The following is a 21,116-nucleotide window of genomic DNA, read 5'->3' as shown; positions in this document are numbered from 1 at the left end:
ATAAAAAACGTAGCTGTTGTTAAAAATAGCGTCTTTCGAGATCAGGTTTGAAAGAAAACATCAACATCCGTGATGGGTTTTTCTTGTAGAAAATTTTAGCTGTTGTTAAAAATACTATTTTCGGAATTCCATTACGTGCATTATTCGTTTTTAAAAAGTATACATTGAACAACACCTTTATTTGATAAGATATGTATTTGAATAGATTCTAGTTTTCCAAATCTAAGATTATTTAGAGAAAATGAATAGTACAGCTAATAGTAAAGTTATGCGATTTTATTGTTTGGTTTTTCTACGACTTATGTTGTAATCCCTCTTGTGTATCTTCGACCTCTTTTATTGAATCAATCTGAACTTCAAATGTTGATTCAAATTGAAAGATGAATTGACTATTGGTTGTTTTTTTCGTACTACATGTATATTTCGGATCACAGGTTACATTAAACATACAGTGTCTATAATTTTTTTGTTCCAATTTAAAATCTATACAGCTGTAGTTTTATATCTTTAAAGATACGGAGGAAAAAATAGTTTTATGTAATTTCAGTTTCGGTTTCATGTCACTTCAAATGAAGAGAATTAACTGTTGTTAAAAATAGCGTCTTACGAGATCAGGTTTTGAAAGGAAACATCTACGTCCTTGATAGGTTATTCTAATAGAAAATTTTAGCTGCTGTTAAAAATAGTATTTTCGGAAATCCATCAGTGCATTATTCATTTTTTTTTAGTAAACATTGGACAACACCTTTATTTGATAGGGTATGTATTTGAATAGATTCTAGTTATCTAAGATTATTGAGAGAAAATGAATAAAACAGCTAATTTAGATGCATGAATATTTTGAATTTAGTCATATGCTATTGATAAAAAAATGTCCTTTTGCTTAACTTTTAATAAATGTGCAAGCAATATAAATATCAGACAGATCAGGTGATTTTCATTTATATCAAGCAGAAGTTATATAAATCATACATTTTCAGAATTTAAGAAAGCTATAATCTGACACAAAAAAGGGATATTTGAACCAGATGATGCTACGTTCTGGTCTTCCTTTTTTTTAATTTTAATTTTTTACAGCTATGTTCTTTTAAAATTGTTACTAGATCTGGTTTAGATAGAAAATATTAACATCCTCTTTGTCGTTTTTCTTTAACAGAAAATTTAACCTGTTGTTAAAGTAGTATTTTCGAGAAACCAGTAACAACTGTAGAAAGATACTCATTAGACACCATCCTTTTCTGAGAAGGTATGTATTTGGCATGAATGAATATTTTTGATTTTGAGATTAATGATTTATGAAAATCAAAGTGTAAGCACTTGCTTTCGAAGAAAAGTAAAGCATTATAGAGGAAGCACAATTAACACATGTGTAATTATCTGGTCTATTTAAATACATCTTGGATCAATTTTTTACAAAAATAAAAAATAAAACAGAAGTTCTTCAACAGAACTGTCGCATGCGTCTAGTGCTTGAAGTCTGCACAAAATGTAAAAGTCATAATGATATGTTCTTATTATATCAAATAATAATTCTTTTTGAATAACAAAAAAAAAATCAAATTTTTCATTTAAACAATATAAACATAGCTGAGATATTATATAAAATGATACATGAAAGTTATAAAAGACACAAACTATGGTTATATATTTTTAGTTGTTTGGTAAAATTGTATATAAGATAGCACACTTAGTTTTTAAATGTATGTGTACGGAGCACCCCTCAAGAGCTGCGGTAAAAAAAAGAGTACTTTTACCAAGATGAAATGAAGATGGTTTAAGCTTTTGTTGTTAAATCAAAATAGTTTTGCAATGATCGAACAGGTTTTTTATCCAATTTGACATGCTGGATAATACAAAATGTATTTCAATCTTATAAACTCCTTTCAAATGTAATTATAATGCTCAATAAATTGAAAACAAAAAATAAAAAACAACACGTTTTCAATATCTAGGGTCCTGAGTTCTTGATTTACTTCTAACGGGAAAGATAAAAACCAAATATTTGAAAACAAAGGATGTACAAAAACCGAAACAGTAAAATAGTCATCAAAGGTACTAGGCTGATAATTTGATACGCCAGATACCCATTACTAATCAGTGATGCTCAGATCAAAATAGTTATAAAGCCAAACGAGTACAAAGTTGAAGAGCATTGAGGACCCAAAATTCCAAAATGTTGTGCCAAATACGACCTAGCCAAAGAGCTATAAAACCAAAAAGGGCAAACACAAAGTAGCTGAATTTATCTAAAGCCAATGACTGACTACTGAAAGTCACGTGAAAAGATGGAACAACACGTTATAGATGTTCATGTGTCAAACGCGCTTTTTTTAATGTACCTTCATCAGAAACGCTTGAGAAAGGTTTGTTATAAACCATGTCAGTAACAAACTACTGACAATTTAGCTGATGAAACACCGGGGACTGCTCACCTGCAGAAGTATACACAACGTATTATTGATATAATGCATCCTCAGCGCTTTTATGGATTGAGATGTATGATGAACGTTCAAATCCGAATATTTGAAAGCCTAGGATGCATAATGGGAAAAAAGGGGAACAGCAGTATGATTAAAACAATCTTGATATTATTCAAAATCTTTTATCAAAAGATATCTAATTAAAAGTATGTGCCCTGATATATTATTTTATATGGGACAATTAATCCGTTGGATCATAAATACAAGGCATTACCAATAATCGGGATTTTGTTGGGGTTTTTTCCTTGTTGTTGTTGGAATTGTTTTAGAGGTAGACTGGTTGAATAAAAAAATACACTTTAAGTTACAACATTACGTCACATCAAAATAAGTGAATCTTCAGAACAGGTCAATATCAAATGTGTCAATATTCAGAAGCGTTTAGCACAACGCTTTTATACGCTTTTATGGTGATAGTTCTGTCAATAAAACACTTTTATGCATTGCTTCAGTTAATGGAAATTAAAACAAGAGGTAAACCAACAATGAAAAACAAAAAGGAGAAAATCCAATTTCAAAGAAGTAAAAAACTATCCAATACACTCGTTTAAGCCAAACCTCGTTTTGGTCTCTAGTGAAGATATTTTTTCTTTCTGCTATCGACCACATCTTCTTATTTTATATTGTACTAGTACAATGTTTTTCATCCCCAAAAGGAATTAGGTAAGCAAATAAAAAGGAACTTGAATTTACAACACCATTTTTACAAACTATGCAATGAGTTACTCTTACTGTGATAAACAATGTTGCATAGGTCGAAATTGAGACAGAAGTTAACTGACATGACTTATGTTCAGTTCAAATAAATGGATTGAGAAGACACATAAGAATAATCAAAACAACCTGAGTGAATTGCAAACACTCTACCAGAAGCGATACTTGTGCATCTACAGGGAAAGCATTTCTCATTTCTTATTCATCACTCGCCTTCAAATAAAATCAAGAATGGAAAAGGACAATGTGTAAAAGAGACATCAAGCCGGCCGAGGACCAAAACATGATACAAGGCCTCTGAAGGGTCGTCAACATAGCGTAAAAAAGAGGCAGCATCAACTAACCCCTAGACATAAATGTGTACTAGTTCACCGAAAATAGACGTCACACACTATTTATTTAAAACTGACAAAGGTCAAAGGTTTCTAAATTGGAACAAGGGAATAAAAGTCGTCGGGTAAAACATGTTTTGTGAGATCCCAACCCTCCCCATATACCTCTGGCCAATGTAGAATATACTAACATACAGTAAAACTCAGTTCATAAGAAGTCCGAGTTCGATTTTTGTCAGAACATGTAACAGTAAAAATTAATCAAAATGACATTGATACATAAATAAAGAAAGGACTATAAGCTTTACTAAGATGTTAGCTCCAGTTCACATTATGAGGTAGGAATAAATTAGAATTTTGATCTTAAAGGAATTGTCGAAATAAAAGTCTATGGAAAAACGTATTATGAGTTCATTGCACATGCAGAATGAGTAAGAAGGGGGACCCAATTATTGGCCCCAATTGGAACGCATTGTGAAAATAATAGTAAATACATAGGGTCTTGTTTAATAAATTATTTTATTTTATTTTATAGCCACCTTGGGACTTCTGGTTCATGTTAGGCATTCATTTTGAAGTGTCTTAGAACAATCTCAGTGCCTCATGACCAGCATTCCTTTGCAAAATTTTGTTTGTATTGACAACAGGGTCGGTCTGTCTACTTCCGGGGAAGAATAAAGGCTAGAATTTAGGCAATTTACTATATGTACTGCCGCCAGATTACATTTAAATCAATCAAAATTTTTACAGAAATTCAAACTAGAAAGCCTCCCATTTCAAATAAATCTACATTCAGTTACAGAACTAGTGAAATAATAACACTACACAATGTATAACAAAAGTTACATATTTTTTTAAGAACTGCATTCGTGGGTACCGGACTGGTTGTCCTAACTGGGATCCTATTCCAGTATATTTGATATAAAAACATCGACAAATCCATCTGTTTCTTTCTTAATAATTGATGGATAAGGCTAAAATCGTACACACAAGTCTAAACGTTTTGAACACAGCGTCTAGGGTGTCGTTCATATCTTGAACGAGTAGCGGTGATTTGTTATTATGAATTTGTATGGCTTCTTGATGTCTTTTTTAATCTCCATATCACGTCCCTATTTTTTGGCGTAATCACATAACCTTTAAACTCAATAATCTATGCTATTATTAATTTATATGTAATGTGTTGCTTTTTACAGACATTTTGTCAAATATATATAAATAGATGCATAGTTGATTGTTTGTTCGATGTAAAATGACAAACTGTAACCAATAATTCGTTACATCTAACTCATGTTGTCCCGTTGTCAATGATATTGAATCTTGTTACTATCAAATAATTTTGAAATTATAATAGGTCCAATTGCTTTTTTTTTAAATACTTTTTTTTACAACCATTGTACAAACTTGCAGATAATGTAAACATAATATCATTTGAGATCCTGTAACAGTATTGATGAGGAAAATAATATTATGAATTTCCTGCAAATATTGACGAAACATTTTGTCAGAACTTTTGACCATGATAGATTTATAGTTTGTATGTTTTCCCATTTCATTCCGTGCGACGAATCAAAACATCAATGTGCACGACTGGTGATGAATTTGCAAAACTGAACAATGAAGTGATAATTTCATCTGAGAATGTCTATTATGATACTTATCATAAAACAGCATGGAAAGTAATGAAAAGCAATGATAAAATATATTGTCTGCCTCCGAAAGAAGTGTGTTCGAATTCGAATCAATCAACATCGCATTATGATGTAGATGAATCATTTAGTCCTAGAATGGTACGACGTGAAAACAAATTAAGAGTGCAATCTAATCCTCATCAGCGCCCCGAAAAGAAGAACAAATGTTTCAGTAAACAGAAGTCATATGATTTAAGACCTTAAAGATATTTTAACTTATTTAAATCACGGTTATTAAATTATTCATACTACAATAAATCGGAGTTTATTAGTACGACGTCAATCATCATTGAATTAGTATACGTTGTTAAGGGAGCAGCTTAAACCCGTCTCCGGTTGCGTCATTTTCTCGCTGTTTTAAGACCCTATATATTTATTTGTTTTGGTTTTTCTGTAGTATTGGCCCATTAGTCTCTATTATGTATACTATGTTCAGACCCTAATATATGTTAGAAATACCAATGTTTGTATTAGAATTAATAAAATTATATGTTGCATTTGATTAAAACATAGACGGGAGTTTCTCGCTACATGAAGACCCATTGGTGGCTTTCGGCTGTTGTCTGTTCTATAGTCGGCTAGTTGTCTCTTTGACACATTCCCCATTTCCATTCTTAATTTTACAACGGTTTGTAATGACTTAAGTATATGTTAAACGTAATTATATATGAAAGGATAAATGAATCCAGTTAGTTTGATAAATCCCAAATTAAAAAGAAAATATAATCTGCATTCAATTATATTATTATCGATTTGTATCGAATTTTGATGCGTCGAAAAGTTGTCTACTAAAATGACTTAGTGACAATATTATCTCCGTTTTGCTTTGAATTATTAGGAACAAATTGTTACAAATCATAAGAAAAAGTGAAAATAACACCAGTTTATCGAACACAATAAGTATATTAAGGTGGTACCTAACACTACAGAGAGATAACTCTGTAAAATCAGCTAAACGTTTCAATTGCGTTGTGTTGTTAAGGGAATATTAAGCTTCTCAAAGATCAAAATTGGTGTTTGTCAAACTGCTATATAAACAGTGTAATTTTTCTGACAAAACGGTTGGTTCAAAATTTTTGAAATTCATATATTTTTGTTAAAGGGTCAAAGTAAGTACATTGTCCAAATTTTATGAAAATTAAACGAGCCAAATTAATTTTAGTGAAAGTGTTGGGTACCACCTTAATCTCAAATTATTTTGCAAAAGGAAAAGTTCGATATATATAAAATAAATACTTTATGCTATGTTAAGAGTACATGTTAAGTTTTTTTTTTTTAATTCTACCGCGTTGAAAAATACGTTCTTCTTTTTAATATAATACTTCTTTTTAAATAAAACGTGAGTGTGGTACGATTCCTTCAGTCAGCAACTCAACCACAAAAATCATACACATTTACACTTCTCTTTCTTAGAACATAGTAAAAATTCAAATATATCTTAAATACTAGTAACACTTCTGACGCAGCATCTAAAACGTTATTCGTATCTAACCTAGGCTGATTCAACCCAAACTCGGACATAACAATGGATCAAATTTTAGACAAACTATTTTTATAAAACATAGATATCAGAAGATAGTTTGCATTACATAATCTGTCTTTATTTTAAACATTATTGTTTACTTATTCCACACTGTGTTCTGGTTTTCATTTTTGTTGTTTAATAAAGTAGTTGTTTTATTGATAAAGTCTTGCTTATTGCATGCAACATTACTCATTAATCGTTATACCACATAATATAAATGATTATTCGAAACGAAACATTAAGTGTGTCTGCATAGTGTCTAATCAATAGATTGTACCACCATAGTCCATGCAATACGATATTTATCCACACTCGACAGTAATTTATATTTTTAAATATCTAAAACGTGCCTCGCGTTTTAACTTTGAAAAGTTAAAGAATTACTATCAGATCACACTCGATGTTGTGGAAGAGTCTATATTTCTTGAATTCTTATCCAATCATTCATCCTTTTCCTGACGCATGTGACAAGTTGATTTTTTTTATTCTTTAATTTCGTTCGTTTGATCTTTAAAATTCTTCATTGGTCAAATTCAAACATGACGTATAATGCACATGTATTTGCTTTTGCTCTGACTTGTACATATAAAGAACACAGCTTTAGTGCATGTAATTGTGTATGAGTTTTGTTGTTTTTCCCCTTCATATTGAATATCATTCTATACTTGTCAGTCGCATTTTAATCAAATCAAATAATTTTATTGCCATATAAATCAAAAACATGATCTGTGACAAACATAACTTATATACAAAAATACACAATACAATATTAGAATACAAAATGTATCAGATCAAATTACTTTGTTGGGTCTCCCATCCTCAGTTCTAATGACTGTTTTATAAAGGAAACTGTATTTTTAATTTGACTGTGAGATGTGGGGTTTAGTATTATTTTAAGTTTGAGCATGTCATCTTTAACATCATCTTTCCACTCTGAATTGGTTTTTATTAAGTTAAAATAATTGTCTCTATAAAATTTATATTTAGGGCATTTGAGAAAGAAGTGTTTTTCGTCCTCTATCTCATTACAAAATTTGCAATATATCTGATCTCTAGGGATCTTAAGATGTCTACCCTTTTCTATTAAAAGAGTGTGTTCGCTAATTCTGAATTTTGTTAATAGTTTTCTGGAGTCAGAATGGTTATGTTTTAGGTAAAATTCTTGTTTCAAGTTAATCTTAATATTTTTGTATAGAAAAATTTTATTATTTTCATTTAAGTCCTCTATCTTTTTTCCCAGTAGATTATTGAAAAAGACATTGCAATAAGATTTAATTTGCTTTTTTATGTTATTTATTGCTGTACCTGTATTTTGTACAGTTGTTATTATTTCTGGATTATTATCTAATTCTGTTAAAATGTCAGTAAGGTAAGTATACCATGTATATATTCCTTCTGAGTGCATTTTTTTACACATTTCAGACGCCTCTTTTAATAAGGGGTTTACATTTTCGGTTTCCAGACGGGAAAAATATAGCAAAGTTTGAGAGAGTATATACTCTTCAATAGGGAGTTGACCAAGCTCTGTTCGTGTTGCTATATTTGAAGAGGATTTTCTTGTCCCAAGTATATGTTTACAGAATGAAAGGTGGACTTTTTCAGTGGGACTTTTGTCAATAAAAGATAACTTATCAACTGTCTGATTAGTTTTCTTTGCTCTCTCTTTAGCTCTATAATAGGTCATATATGTATCCATATAACATACTTCAGAGTTGTATGTTAAAACTGGTTTTACCATTGTTTCAAAAAGATTACATGAAACATTTATAGGTAGCTCTCCAAGAGAGGATGTATAGGACTTTAAAGAAAATAGTACTTTTCTAGCTTTTTGTGACAAGTCTAGTGTACTTTGTATAAATGAACCATTACATTTTATAACATTACCTAAAAATTTATATTCAGAAACATCCTCTAATGTTTCTCCATTTATCTTTAAAGAAGTTGTCTTTTTTTTTGCATTTTGATTGCCCTACTGTCATAATTTTACTTTTTTTAGTATTTACTGTAAGTTGCCAGTTTTCACAGTAATCATTTAATTTATTTAAACTGTTTTGAAGTCCTTCTTGACTTTCTGAGATAATGACCAGATCATCAGCAAATAGAAGGCTTCCTATTTTTGATTCAATAAGGGAGACTGGGTTTGAGTCTTGGCTATCAAAGAGATCACTAATATCATTTATAAATATCTTTAAGAAGGTGGGGCTTAGTGAATCTCCTTGTGGTACTCCTCTTTGAATATGGAATGGATCTGATTGTAAATTTTTATGTTTAAAGCAAATTCTAGTCTGGTTAAGTTGGTTTTTTAATAGGTTATATAATTTTTTACCAACACCCATATTTGTTAATTTATATAATAACCCATTTCTCCATATGGAGTCAAAGGCTTTCTTTAAATCAATGAAACAAAGATATAGTTTTTGCTTCTTTTTGTGTATATATTTATTTATCAAAGATTTCAGTATAAAAATACTATCTGTGGTCCTATGTTTTTCTCTAAATCCAAATTGGGATTTGTTGAGTTTATCTTCTAAAATATTTGTTATTCTGTTATTTAAAATGGCACTAAATAATTTTGCTATGGAGTTATTTAGCACTATACCCCTATAGTTATTTGGGTCTGATTTGTCCCCTGTTCGATGAACCGGTATCAAAAAAGATAGGTTCCAGTTCGTAGGGTAGCATCCAGACGAAAGTATTAAAATGAAAAGTTTTGTTATAGCTTTTAAGGTTACGCAACTACTGTACTTGAATATTTCATTAGGAATTGCATCAGGCCCAGCTGATTTTCCTTTTTTAATTTTTTATTAATATCTTTTTAACTTCAGAATATTTTATAGGGGAGTCTGTATTCTCATTTTGGGTCAAGTTATTTTCAGCTTCTTTTAAGGATTTTTCTATGTTTGTTTGGAAACCCAAGTTAACATTTTTACAAGCGCCTTGGTTTTTAAAGTGATTTTCAGCATTTTTAGTATATTCATAAATATACCCCACATCTCTATCTTCATTGTCTTTAGGTTTTATTGACTTTAATGTTTTCCAGTATTCCTGTGAATTGTTACCAAAATTCATAGTTAGTTTGTTATATATGTTTTGTTTAAATAATTTCTTTTTCTGGTTGACCATTATTTTCAACTGTTTCTTCAGGTTATAATATTTAGTTTTATTCACTTTGTCGCTTGGATTCTTCCGAAGAAGGTTTCCAATGTTATTTATTTGTCTTTTGTGTAAATAAATAGTATGGTCTGACCATGGCTGTTTATATTTTTTGTTATGCTTTCTTTTAAGTACTTTATCTTTTACTTTACATACTTTTTCTGAAATTTTACCCAATATAGAAGTCAGTTTTTCTGATGCTTCATTTATACCAGACAGATTTTTTGAAAAATGTTCAAGTTCAAAATTTATAATATTTTCTTTTATTTCGTTTGAAGCTAGTACTTCTATTAATTTTTGTTTTGAATTTTCTTCCCATAAGAATCTTTTAGTTGTTTTCCATGAGTCAAAATTATTTGTATGTTTCAATTTAATGTTACATTTTAAATGAACTTCTATCTGAGCATGGTCTGATAGATAATTGAATGGACATTTTTTAAAGTATTGAACTGAGGACAAGAGAGCCACACTAGTTACAGCATAATCCACACTGCTATAACCGTTTGGAGTAATACATGTATAATAACCTTGGGAGTCCCCAATATATCTACCGTTCAAAATTCGGAGTCTAGAAGATATACATAAATCAATTAAGTTGTTTCCGTATGTGTTACGTGCAAGTTCTTGGTTATTACGATCTAGACAAGTATCTATATTATAATTTTCTTGTTATATATTTGTATCTCTATATTTGTTTAGATCACTAGAGTCATGTTTTATAAAATCTTCCAATTCAGCAGTCCTTGCATTAAAGTCTCCCATTAATAGGATTTTTCCTCTCGACGCAAAAGTACTTATTTCATTCTCTAGTCTGTGAAAATCATTTTCAGTTTGTGTAGACCCCTCTGGTGGCATATATAATGCACATAAATATAGGTCAAAATCAAATCCAAAGAAGTTCTTATCTAATTTTAGCCAGAGTCTGTTTTGGGAAGTAGTGCCTTTTTCTATATATGTTATTCCCTTTTCAATGTTTTTCTTATTTAATATAATAATCCCCCCACTATGTCTTTTAGCTCTCTTGTTTTTCTTTCTTATTTTATTAATAAGGTTAAAACCTGAGAGTGTAAAGTTTTTATTTTCCCCTTTCCATGTTTCTAGGAGTATGTTTATATCATTCTTCAAGAATTCTATAAAGTAGTTGTCATTGAATTTATCACCAAGACCGTGCACGTTCCACGAGGAAATACTAATCTTTTTCTTAGTATTTTCAAAATTCATCGTTATTTATCATGAAATATGGTCTGACAATATGTGACATGTTATTTCTTAATAGTTAAGTGTTCAAAGGGAGGTAACTCTATTTTATCTTTAGACCTCAAGTAGTTTAAAATATATTACACAATTGAAGAAAGTCAAACAGTTGAGTACATATTCAAATTTAAATCTTCTGAGTATCAATATTATCTTATTAGTAAACAAACATGTGATAACACAACATGTGGATTAATAATATATGTCTTATTTTATCCATAAAATAATTGTTGTAGTAAAGAGAATCATTTCTTTTCATTTTAGTATAAACATGATAAACAATCCTTGTTTAAAGATCAAAGTACATTTCTATTTCAGACATTTTAAAGAGTAACAAATTTTGAGTCTGACAAAATCAAAATAATCAGTTATATTTTTACATAGAATATATATACTTAATAATAAAATCAGAACCTTCCTCTTACATTTTGGAGCATTGTTTCCATCATATATATAAAATCTCTTTCAGCCATACCTTGACTATGTGTGCTACCTTGACCACTATACATGTTTGAGTTCTTATTAAACTCTGGTGATTGATACTGCTTATTGCCATTGTATCCATAGTTTTGAGTATTTCTATTTTCATAATACCCTGTATTGTTGTTATAACCTGAACTTTGCTGACCTCTATTATTATTGTACCCTGTGTTATATTGACCTCTATTTTCATTATAATGACCTCTATTTTCATTATATTGACCTCTATTTTCTTTATAACCTGAGCTTTGTTGCTCTCTAGTATCATTATAAACAAATTTTTGTTGACCAAAATTTTTTGAGTACATTGGGGTATTTTTTCTAATATTTGTATCTGTTTTATCTACATACACTATACCTAAAATAGGGTTCATAACCTCTTTCATACACCGTACAAAGTGTTTTATACCTGATTCATTCAAATGAATCCCATCATACATATTTGAAAAGTGCATATTATATCTTATAACATTAATACCCTTTTCTTTACAATAGTCTTTCAATAGTATATTATACATTTGCATTTTTTCATTAAAACATTTTGATTTATCACTGTTATGATGGAAGCGAGGGAGTATCTCTCCAATTGTAATGCTTGGATGTTTTAGCACATTGTTAGTGACATCTACCAAGGCTTCCATTTCTTCTAGTACTTTATCAGGGCTTTTTTCATCTAATTCGTTTGAGCCAATTTGGTAAACAATATGTTTTCCTTGGAGTTTCCCACTGTTGGCAAAGTCTATAGCTCCTTGAATAGTTTTGTCATTCAATGTTGTTACTCTTGTATTTCTATAAATTCTGTTTGGTACAAGTCCTTTTACTATTGATGAGCCTATTATGTGAACGTCATATTTCATCTCATCTTGTGAGTTTCTGTTCTCGCTCATTTCATTTTCATTGAGATTTGTTTGGCTTCCTCCAGTTTTGTTGTTGCGTGTTTCCTTGAAACTTTCTTTTTCACTTTCATTTCGATGCGCTTGCTTGAGGTCATTGTTCATTTTCAATTGAATCTCACTTATTTTTGTTTCCACTCCTGTTATTTTTTCTAGCATAGGGTTGTTTTTGCTTGTTTCCTTGAAGTTTTCATTTTCAATACTTTGATGCACTAGCTTGAGATCATTAGCTATTTTCAGTTGCATTTCTGTTACTTTTGTATCCATTCCGGCTATTTTTTTCTAATATGGGGTTGTATTTGTTTGTTTCCTTGGAGTTTTCTTTTTCAATACTTGTATGCACTAGTTTGAAATCATTAATCAGTTTCAGTTGCATTTCATTTACCTTTGTTTCTACAGTTGACACTTTTTCAAGCATTAATGTACATAAAGACAGTATACTTTTCATGATTTCATCTTTTGACTTTTGTTACACAATCACTTTCTAGTGTATGAAGGGTGGATTTTAATCTATTTATGTCAGTTTTTTGTTGTTCGAGGTCTTTTGTCACAGAATTAGTTTCACAAATATTTTCTTCCTCTGATTGATGTGTATTGTTTTTATTCTTTTCTTTAACAGGGCTTTCATCAGGAGGTTGTACATTAACATGTAATTTACTTGTATCATCTTGCAAGTTTTTTGGATTATCCAATTTGTTTTCACAGTTTTCGGTGTTTACTTCTGGTGTTTCATATACTATCGGGCTAAACTCGTCGCAAAGTTGAATTTCTTTGAGTTTGCTGTCAATGTTTGCTAGGTTGTCCCCTTTCTGCGTAATTGTAAAATATCATTTGCTGCCATGGCAATTTGTTTAAAGTCAGTTTGTAGCCATGTATCTATCATTTGACCTTGGATAAACATGGATGGGGACTTAAAATAATATAATGTCAACACAATCTTTTTCTTTTTATTCATATGGATATGGATGGCTGTTTTGTTTAGTTTTTTATCAGGGACTTTCCACTGATTTTTTTTGGATTCATCATTGATGGTGATCGAGCTACTTTTGCTGTCGAAATCGCCCCATTTTACATTGGTATTATCATTGTTTCCTAATTCTTGAAAATATTTGATAAGGAGAGCCCGTCTCCATATCAGGACTGTCTCTTCATTGAGGGAGAAAGTGGCCTGGTTGGCTCCTACCTCATGTTTTACTCGGGGGAGCCCGCCATTATTTTTGACAGACGGACGATTTGATGTTGAATTTGACGCCATTTATATGGTTTCCTTAGTTGTTTTGTTTAAATATTTGGTTCGTGGTAGTTAATATCAATACCTTCGAAGTAATATGTATCTTATTTTTGTTTTATTGTCTTTGTCATCATGTCAGACCACATTTTTCATCGTTTGTTCACTCAATTTTACTGGGCGTAGCCATCTTGCCGCTTACGTCAAACGAAAAGGATTCAGAGGTTATCATGTAACCTCCTTGTTTAAAAAAAAAAAGTAAATAATGTTGCAATATTTAAACAAAGAAAATAACTTTAAATTTGCAGTATCAATGAAAATAAATACGGACATATACTTTCATAATTAATTTTAACGTTATATTCAATAAACGATATTTATTTTTGAAAAATCCTCGTTTTTACACCTATTTGAGGCACGTATTTATGATTATGTTTCCACGTCCTTGGTCTATCCTAGACGTAAAATTTCAAGAAAGTGCTAATGACTTTTTTTAAAGATTTTATTTTTAATTATTCTCGTTCAGAATATAGATCGCATTGTTAACATGAAATCTTATCTCATATCTAAACACAACTGGTTTCAAACAGCTTGTAATCGTGTGCAAGGAAATATTACATCATAATAAATTATAGATCATACGTAAAATATCTCAATAGCAACTTAAGATGTTAATGCTTATTCAACAGATTAGTAAGCCGCATTGCGCATGTATTTGGAAGGTGTTCATAGAAGCTATTGCGCAAAGCCATGTATTTGAACATGTTGAAAAACAAAAATCAAACAAAATTAAACAGCCTTATTGATAACAAAATAATTTACGAAACAAAACTTGACCGACATGAACTAAGAACAACAACCACTGTACTATATCATGCATATGTTCCTGGCTTTAGAATGGGCATTGGCACATAAACAATGTGGTGGCCATAAACTTAACCCTCCCAAATGAACCAAACCTAGGACAACACATCGCAAGAAAAAACTGTAAAATATCAGTTGCAATTCGCGTCCCTAAAAAAATTGGTACGGTACACAATAATCACTTACATAAAAACAATAAACACAAATCACTGATATAAAAGTACTCGCACTTACCGAAAGCTATTTCAAAGCTGGTGAAAATGTAGACGAACCAGTGGAAATAGACGGACTGATAAACATGTAAACAGACGTGTGAATGTGACAAACTTTTTGACATACATTCACATATAGACAGTCCTGCAGTTGGGAATATAGAAAGACTAGGGGGAACGCTAATGTACGCTTCATGCACACACAATACACGCTTTAAGCTCGTTGTGTACACGATACAGATAACACAGTGTGGGAACGGAACTGTACGGTTTTCTAATAATTTGGTCATTCGGGAGACTGTCAAGCGGTGCTCCGACATTTGCAAAATAACAAGTTGCTTGATGGAAACTTTGACGAACTCTTATCTTACTATATAATGTTTCTGCTTCAAAATTTGATAGCTAAAACATTCTTTATAATCCTGGTACTTTTGATAACTATTTAGGTAAATATGAACCAATATAATAATAAAAAAGATACATGCATCAAAAAGTTTTCCTTAGAATGGTGGAGCTCCGTGTAAAACGATCAAAATTGTCACCCAACAGCGATCAAAAATGTCACATAAACATCGAAAAATAAATGTTTGCTACCTGATTTTTCACATGTACCTTTTCTGATATATAGTCTGACCTGTCTGAAAGTTTAAAAGCCATTGTCCCAGTAGAAATCCAAATATATTCATTTTCCCCATGTCGGATATTTTTATTGATTGTTAGTACAATCGCTCGCAAGTTTATTGTAATATCACTCGGAGCCTTCCTGTACACTCACTCGGAGCCTTCCTGTAGAATTGTTTGGCCAAATTTATTAAATTCATTGCATATGCATTGCATTGGTTGTTTCTTGCCGTCCTATTATATTCAAATATGGTATTTAAAGTTAAAATAAGCATATAACCAGTTATTTTGACAATTAAGATTCTATGAAGGAACCCTTTTAAGGTGACTATATCAGAGACAAAAACAAAATGTGTACAATAGATATAAAAAAGAAGGTGTGGTATGATTGCCAAAGAGACAACTCTCTACAAGAGACTAAAATGACACAAAAATTACCAACTTTAGGTCACCGTACGGTCGTTAACAATGATCAAAACCGCATAGTCAGCTATAAAATGCCCCGAAATAACAATGTAAAACTAGAAAACTAACGGCTTATTTATGTTAAAAAAATGAACGAAAAACAAATATGTAACACATAAACAAACAACCACTGAATAAGTATACAAGACAAAAATAAAAGGACAGTACAAAAAATGTTAAGAATCTAATTTAAGGTAGATAGGGTGTCTTCCTCCATCTTGGATTTGGAAATACCAGAAAACAAGGTCCAGATCTTTAATAGAATGTGCAAATTTTTAGAGTAGTGGGTAATTCATGAGTAAGAACTTCTACCGTGGTGTAGTGGTTAGTGCATCGGACTACTAACACAAAGGTTACTGGTTCGATTCCCGTTCGGGATGAAAATTTCAGGAACTCAATTTTCGGCTCTCCCTTGACACCATTTGCGAGTATGGTCTTAAGGAAACGATGATAGTCCGTCGGAAGGGGACGATAAATGGCTGACCCGTGTTAAGAGAGAGCCATATCTCTTGCACGTTAAAGACACCCTTGTAGATTTCGAAAAAGAGTAGGCTAATGCCGCTACAAGGCAGCACTCGCACCCGCAAAGTGGAAAGGGATTAATATAAGTTGCAAAACTTGTTTCCCAATCCACTATAAATAAATATGTTTAAACTAAGAACTTTTATATCGATATAGAAAATGACATGTTTTATCATTTTTATGGTTGTATTTACACAAAACAGAAAACTTTTGTTTGATCAAAATTTTTCCAACTTTGCCACTTAAGGGGAGGCAACTCAAATGCAAGGGCAGATAATTCAGATTAAGATACTTTTACTATAGAATGTGTTAGGAATTTACCTATTTTATAATGTAGCAAGAAAACGGGTCCGGTGACCCCATTTTTTTCTTTTTCTTAACTGAAAGCATAATATTAAAGCCATCTTCTCATATATTATCTCAAAATTCTATGGTATAGTTTATGCTTTATTGCAGAAAATTGGGTTTTCCATGCATAATCTAACCAAAATTTGTGAATTTTGAACACCGTGTAGCGTAAAATTAAGCCTGGTGACCCATTCTTTTTATTATGTTTTTTTATAAAGCATTATATAAACTTTATTTTGGCAAATTATTTAAAAGTTCTATGGATTATAATTTAGACACCCCATCTACCTTAAAATAAAAAGTAAAATAATAATCGTACAAAATAAATATTTATGTATTCCGAAAAGGTGACTAGATTCTCTTGAAGGGTAATTATCATATTTTGAATTTTACATAATATATTATTTACCAGCAATTTAAAAAAATAAATAAATACATGTTTGAACAATACAACAAAGAATTTTTCATCACAGGATCGGGATATTGTAACAAGGAAAATGTAGAAGGGTGGTAGCTAACCACTGATCCTACTGAAAAGACACGTATATGTCAATAAACATGATATTAAAATACGAAGATGTGGTATAATTTCAAATGAGATGTCTGTTTATTACAAGTTATAGCTACTGGTAGAAAAGGCTCCAGTAAAATTAAATGTTATCAAGGATGAGAGAGGACTTGATATCTGAAATACAGAGTAAACACAACATCCTTCAACATAATTATTTTTATATCAATGTCACGATTAAGGAACTTTTCAATATTCTCAACTATAGCATCCGAAAAATGAACGAAACAGTTGGTTTATCAAACCACATTAATATCTTCAATATTAAAATAAGGAGATATGATATGATTGTCAAAGTTCAAAAAATAAATGAATTTAAGCAATTATAGTCGGCTATAAAAGGTCCCGACATGAAACATAAGAATCAATACATTTCGAATTTAACTGACGGCCTACTTCATAATAAACAATTTACCAAAAACATATAAGACAGACATGAACCAACAACTCTTGACTTGAAACAGCTAAATAAAGAATTTGGCAGGGTTAAAAATGTCTGTGTGCGCTCATTTATCTCCAAAACTAGCACAGCATAAGACCAAACTATAAAAAAGCAGATGAATTATCGGATCATCATACTATCATTGACGATATCAGACCAAGTGCATATCCAGCCTTTCTGAAAAAATGGGACCCAAACCACGGAACACCATGAAACGTCCACAATATAAAAAAAATCGGAAAAAATGGGGTTTCAACCACCAAAACTCCCTCTAGCCGCATACCGGATCCGCTAATGCAGGCTGCATCCATTCAAATAAAACTGAGCGTCAAACATCATTAACACTTTTGAGTGTGTAATTTAGGTTTAAAAAAGTTGTAAGGGTTCCGCGGAACCCAGTGTCTCGCCTACTTTGGCTGTTAATTGCAGGCTCAACAAAAAAAGAGGAAACAAATCAATACAAATATTCCTCTTGATACTATCTTTTGATTGTAAATAAGAAGCTTCCGTCCAGAATAGTTTATGAATCTAATAAATGTTAAAAAAAACTTTAACTGCAGATTGTATGTAATGTTAACTGGAAGAAAAAATAAGTCAATTTATAAGTAAAATATAGATGCATAGGTACAAAGTCTTAACAAAATGTATTTCTAGATACTAGCTTTTGATCATAAACAAGCTTTTGTCTAAGTTTTGAACAAATAAAAAATAGTATAAGAAAGTTATTAAAATTTAAAACTTTAACCACAGAGTGAATGGGTTGTTTCCTGGCAGAAAATCGAAGTCCATTCAAAAGAAAATAAGAAAAAAATGGATTTAATTTTTTTCAAGATTTACTTCTGGATACTACAATGTATCTTATGATAAAAAAAAACAAGCTTCTGTCCAAGTTTGGTACAAACCCAGGATAATTTAAGGAATTTATTAAAATTTGAAAAACTTTAACCACAGAGTGAATGTAATGTTTCCCGGCAGAAAAACTAAGTCCATTCATAAGTAACATTCGGAAAATATAGGATTTTATTTTTACAAAATTTACTTCATGATACTATCTAATGATCACAAACAAGCTTCAAACTGTCCAAGTTTGGAAGAAATCCAGTATGGTTTAAGAAAGTTATTAAAATTTCAAAAAAAAATAACCACAGAGTGAATATTTGTGGACGTCGCCGACGACGACACCGACGCCGACGGAATGTAGGATCGCTATGTCTCGATTTTCCGACTAAATTCGAAGGCTCGACAAAAATGATAACAATACCAAATAACTAACTGTTATTAAATCGTAACCGAAAAAGGAGAGAAAAATCATGCCAGACATATGTGGTATTTGGATTGCAGTAAGGCATCAACCATTTGATTTTCTTGGGGGGGGGGGGGGGGGGGGGGGCTATGTATTTTTTTGAAAAAAAAGTTTGTTTCCAGTTTTGGGAGAGAGAAAACAATGTGTTTTTGATTCTGAAAAAGAAATTGTTTGTTTCACCCTCAGCTGCCACTATATGTAATACTAAAATTGAAAGAAGAAATTGTTTTCGACTTGTCGCGAAAAAAACAATTTGACCAGAAAAAAAATCCATAGCACCCCCCCCCCCCCCCCCCCTTATACCTTAGACTAGCTTGCTTGCTAGCTGGACCGTAAAGTCATTACAAGGTAAAGTATGTTACCCTCCTTTCGGAGTAGCCTAATTGGCCAAACGATGAAAAGAATAGCTCCAAGAGATTGTCCAGGAAGGCTCCGAGTGATATTACAGTAAACTTGCGAGCGGTTGTACAGTCAATAAAAATATCCGACAGGGAGAAAATTATTATATTGGGATTTCTACTGGGACAATGGCTTTGAAACTTTCAGACAGGTAAGACTATATATCAGAAAAGGTACATGTGAGAAATCAGGTAGCAAACATTGATTTTTCAATGTTTATTTGACATTTTTGATCGCTGTTGTGTGACAATTTTGATCGTTTTACACGGAGCTCCACCATTCTAAGGGAAAACGTTTTTGATGCATATATCTTTCTTTTTATTATATTGGTTCATATTTACATAAAAAATGTTTTAGCTATCAAATTTTGAAGCAGAAACGTTATATAGTAAGGTAAGAGTTCGTCAAAGTTTCCATCAAGCAACTTGTTATTTTGCAAATGTCGGAGCACCGCTTGACAGTCTCCCGAATGACCAAATTATTAGAAAACCGTACAGTTCCGTTCCCACACTGTGGATATGATTCACAGGTTAAATGCATCAAAATTACTATTGTATTGGTAGCGTACATAATTGTTTTACCACGGCCGACGTACGTCGGAGCTATACGTACGTTGATGTGTGAAACCGGTATTACATTAAGTGAACAGGCAATGTCAGTTTCTAATTCTTATGCACGACAAAAGTAATATAAAACAATACATCTTTATTGAACAATTATCTAATATAGAATGCCAAACAAGCATTTGGGTTTACGATTGCATTTCTTTTTTTAAAGAAAGCAACTTGTATTTGTTTTAAAACGACCACGGTACACTGTGTGTATCTAGGTCAATTATAACGTGGTAGTGTCTGTTGTCTTGATAACATGTAAACTAGTTATGTTTGAAGATAGAACCACGGGATACTATGTGTTTCGTCATAGAATTACGAGAGAGAACATTCTGGTTAAAATATTAATTTTAGATCGAAAAACAATGAGATAATATTCTTATCAAATTTATTTAATTCAATCCGAATCAAAGAAATAAATATAAAATATATATATATTTATGTGCGGTTCGCGTATGATTATTGAAGTATGTAATTTACTCTATTGTGTTTTCACAATAGTTGTAAACCGGTTTTGGTGGTCAGTATATAATGAAAGTTTGCACGAGATTTAACTATCGAGGTTTGGGCAGTGACCATTATCGTTCGTTTCATTTGTATTGAAGTTTAATTTTCATTAAGAAATCTGTTTTTTAATGTATTGAAGTTGTATGTAAAGAATTAATGTGTTTTGTATATATTTTGTAGATGTTTGATTGCTGTCTTTTACCGGTATTGTTGATTGTGTGATGTTTATAAACCGGGATTTGTTTTCATAGATGCATGGTTGCCGTATTCAAATCATGAACTGTTAATGGTGTTTGATATTAGAAATATTGTGATCTCTGGATCTATAGTAATTAAAATTGAGATGGTCATTGCGCCTTACAGTACCTAAATATGCATTTAGTTTTCTATCATGCCTTTATCGTATAAAGGTACATATCTGAATGTGCTCAGCTATGTATGCTTTGCAAAAATCCAGAGAGATTTACCACATAAATACTTTATGTTCGTTTGAACAGAGTGAAT

At 31.3% G+C, this 21,116-nt stretch overlaps 1 long non-coding RNA gene across 1 annotated transcript; it reads left to right on the top strand.

Moving 5' to 3' along the window:
- The first annotated feature begins 692 nt into the window (after positions 1–692).
- LOC143074491 (uncharacterized) lies at positions 693–21,095 on the top strand. The gene is made up of 3 exons (XR_012977890.1): positions 693–759; positions 1,157–1,246; positions 20,793–21,095. It is a non-coding gene; the product is annotated as an uncharacterized LOC143074491 (long non-coding RNA).
- Positions 21,096–21,116: the final 21 nt, after the last annotated feature.

The sequence above is a fragment of the Mytilus galloprovincialis genome, chromosome 5 (genome assembly GCF_965363235.1).
Source record: "Mytilus galloprovincialis chromosome 5, xbMytGall1.hap1.1, whole genome shotgun sequence".
NCBI classification, from domain to species: Eukaryota; Metazoa; Mollusca; class Bivalvia; order Mytilida; family Mytilidae; genus Mytilus; species Mytilus galloprovincialis.
Note: the sequence above shows the minus strand (reverse complement) of the source record. Positions and strands in the feature narration are given on the sequence as shown.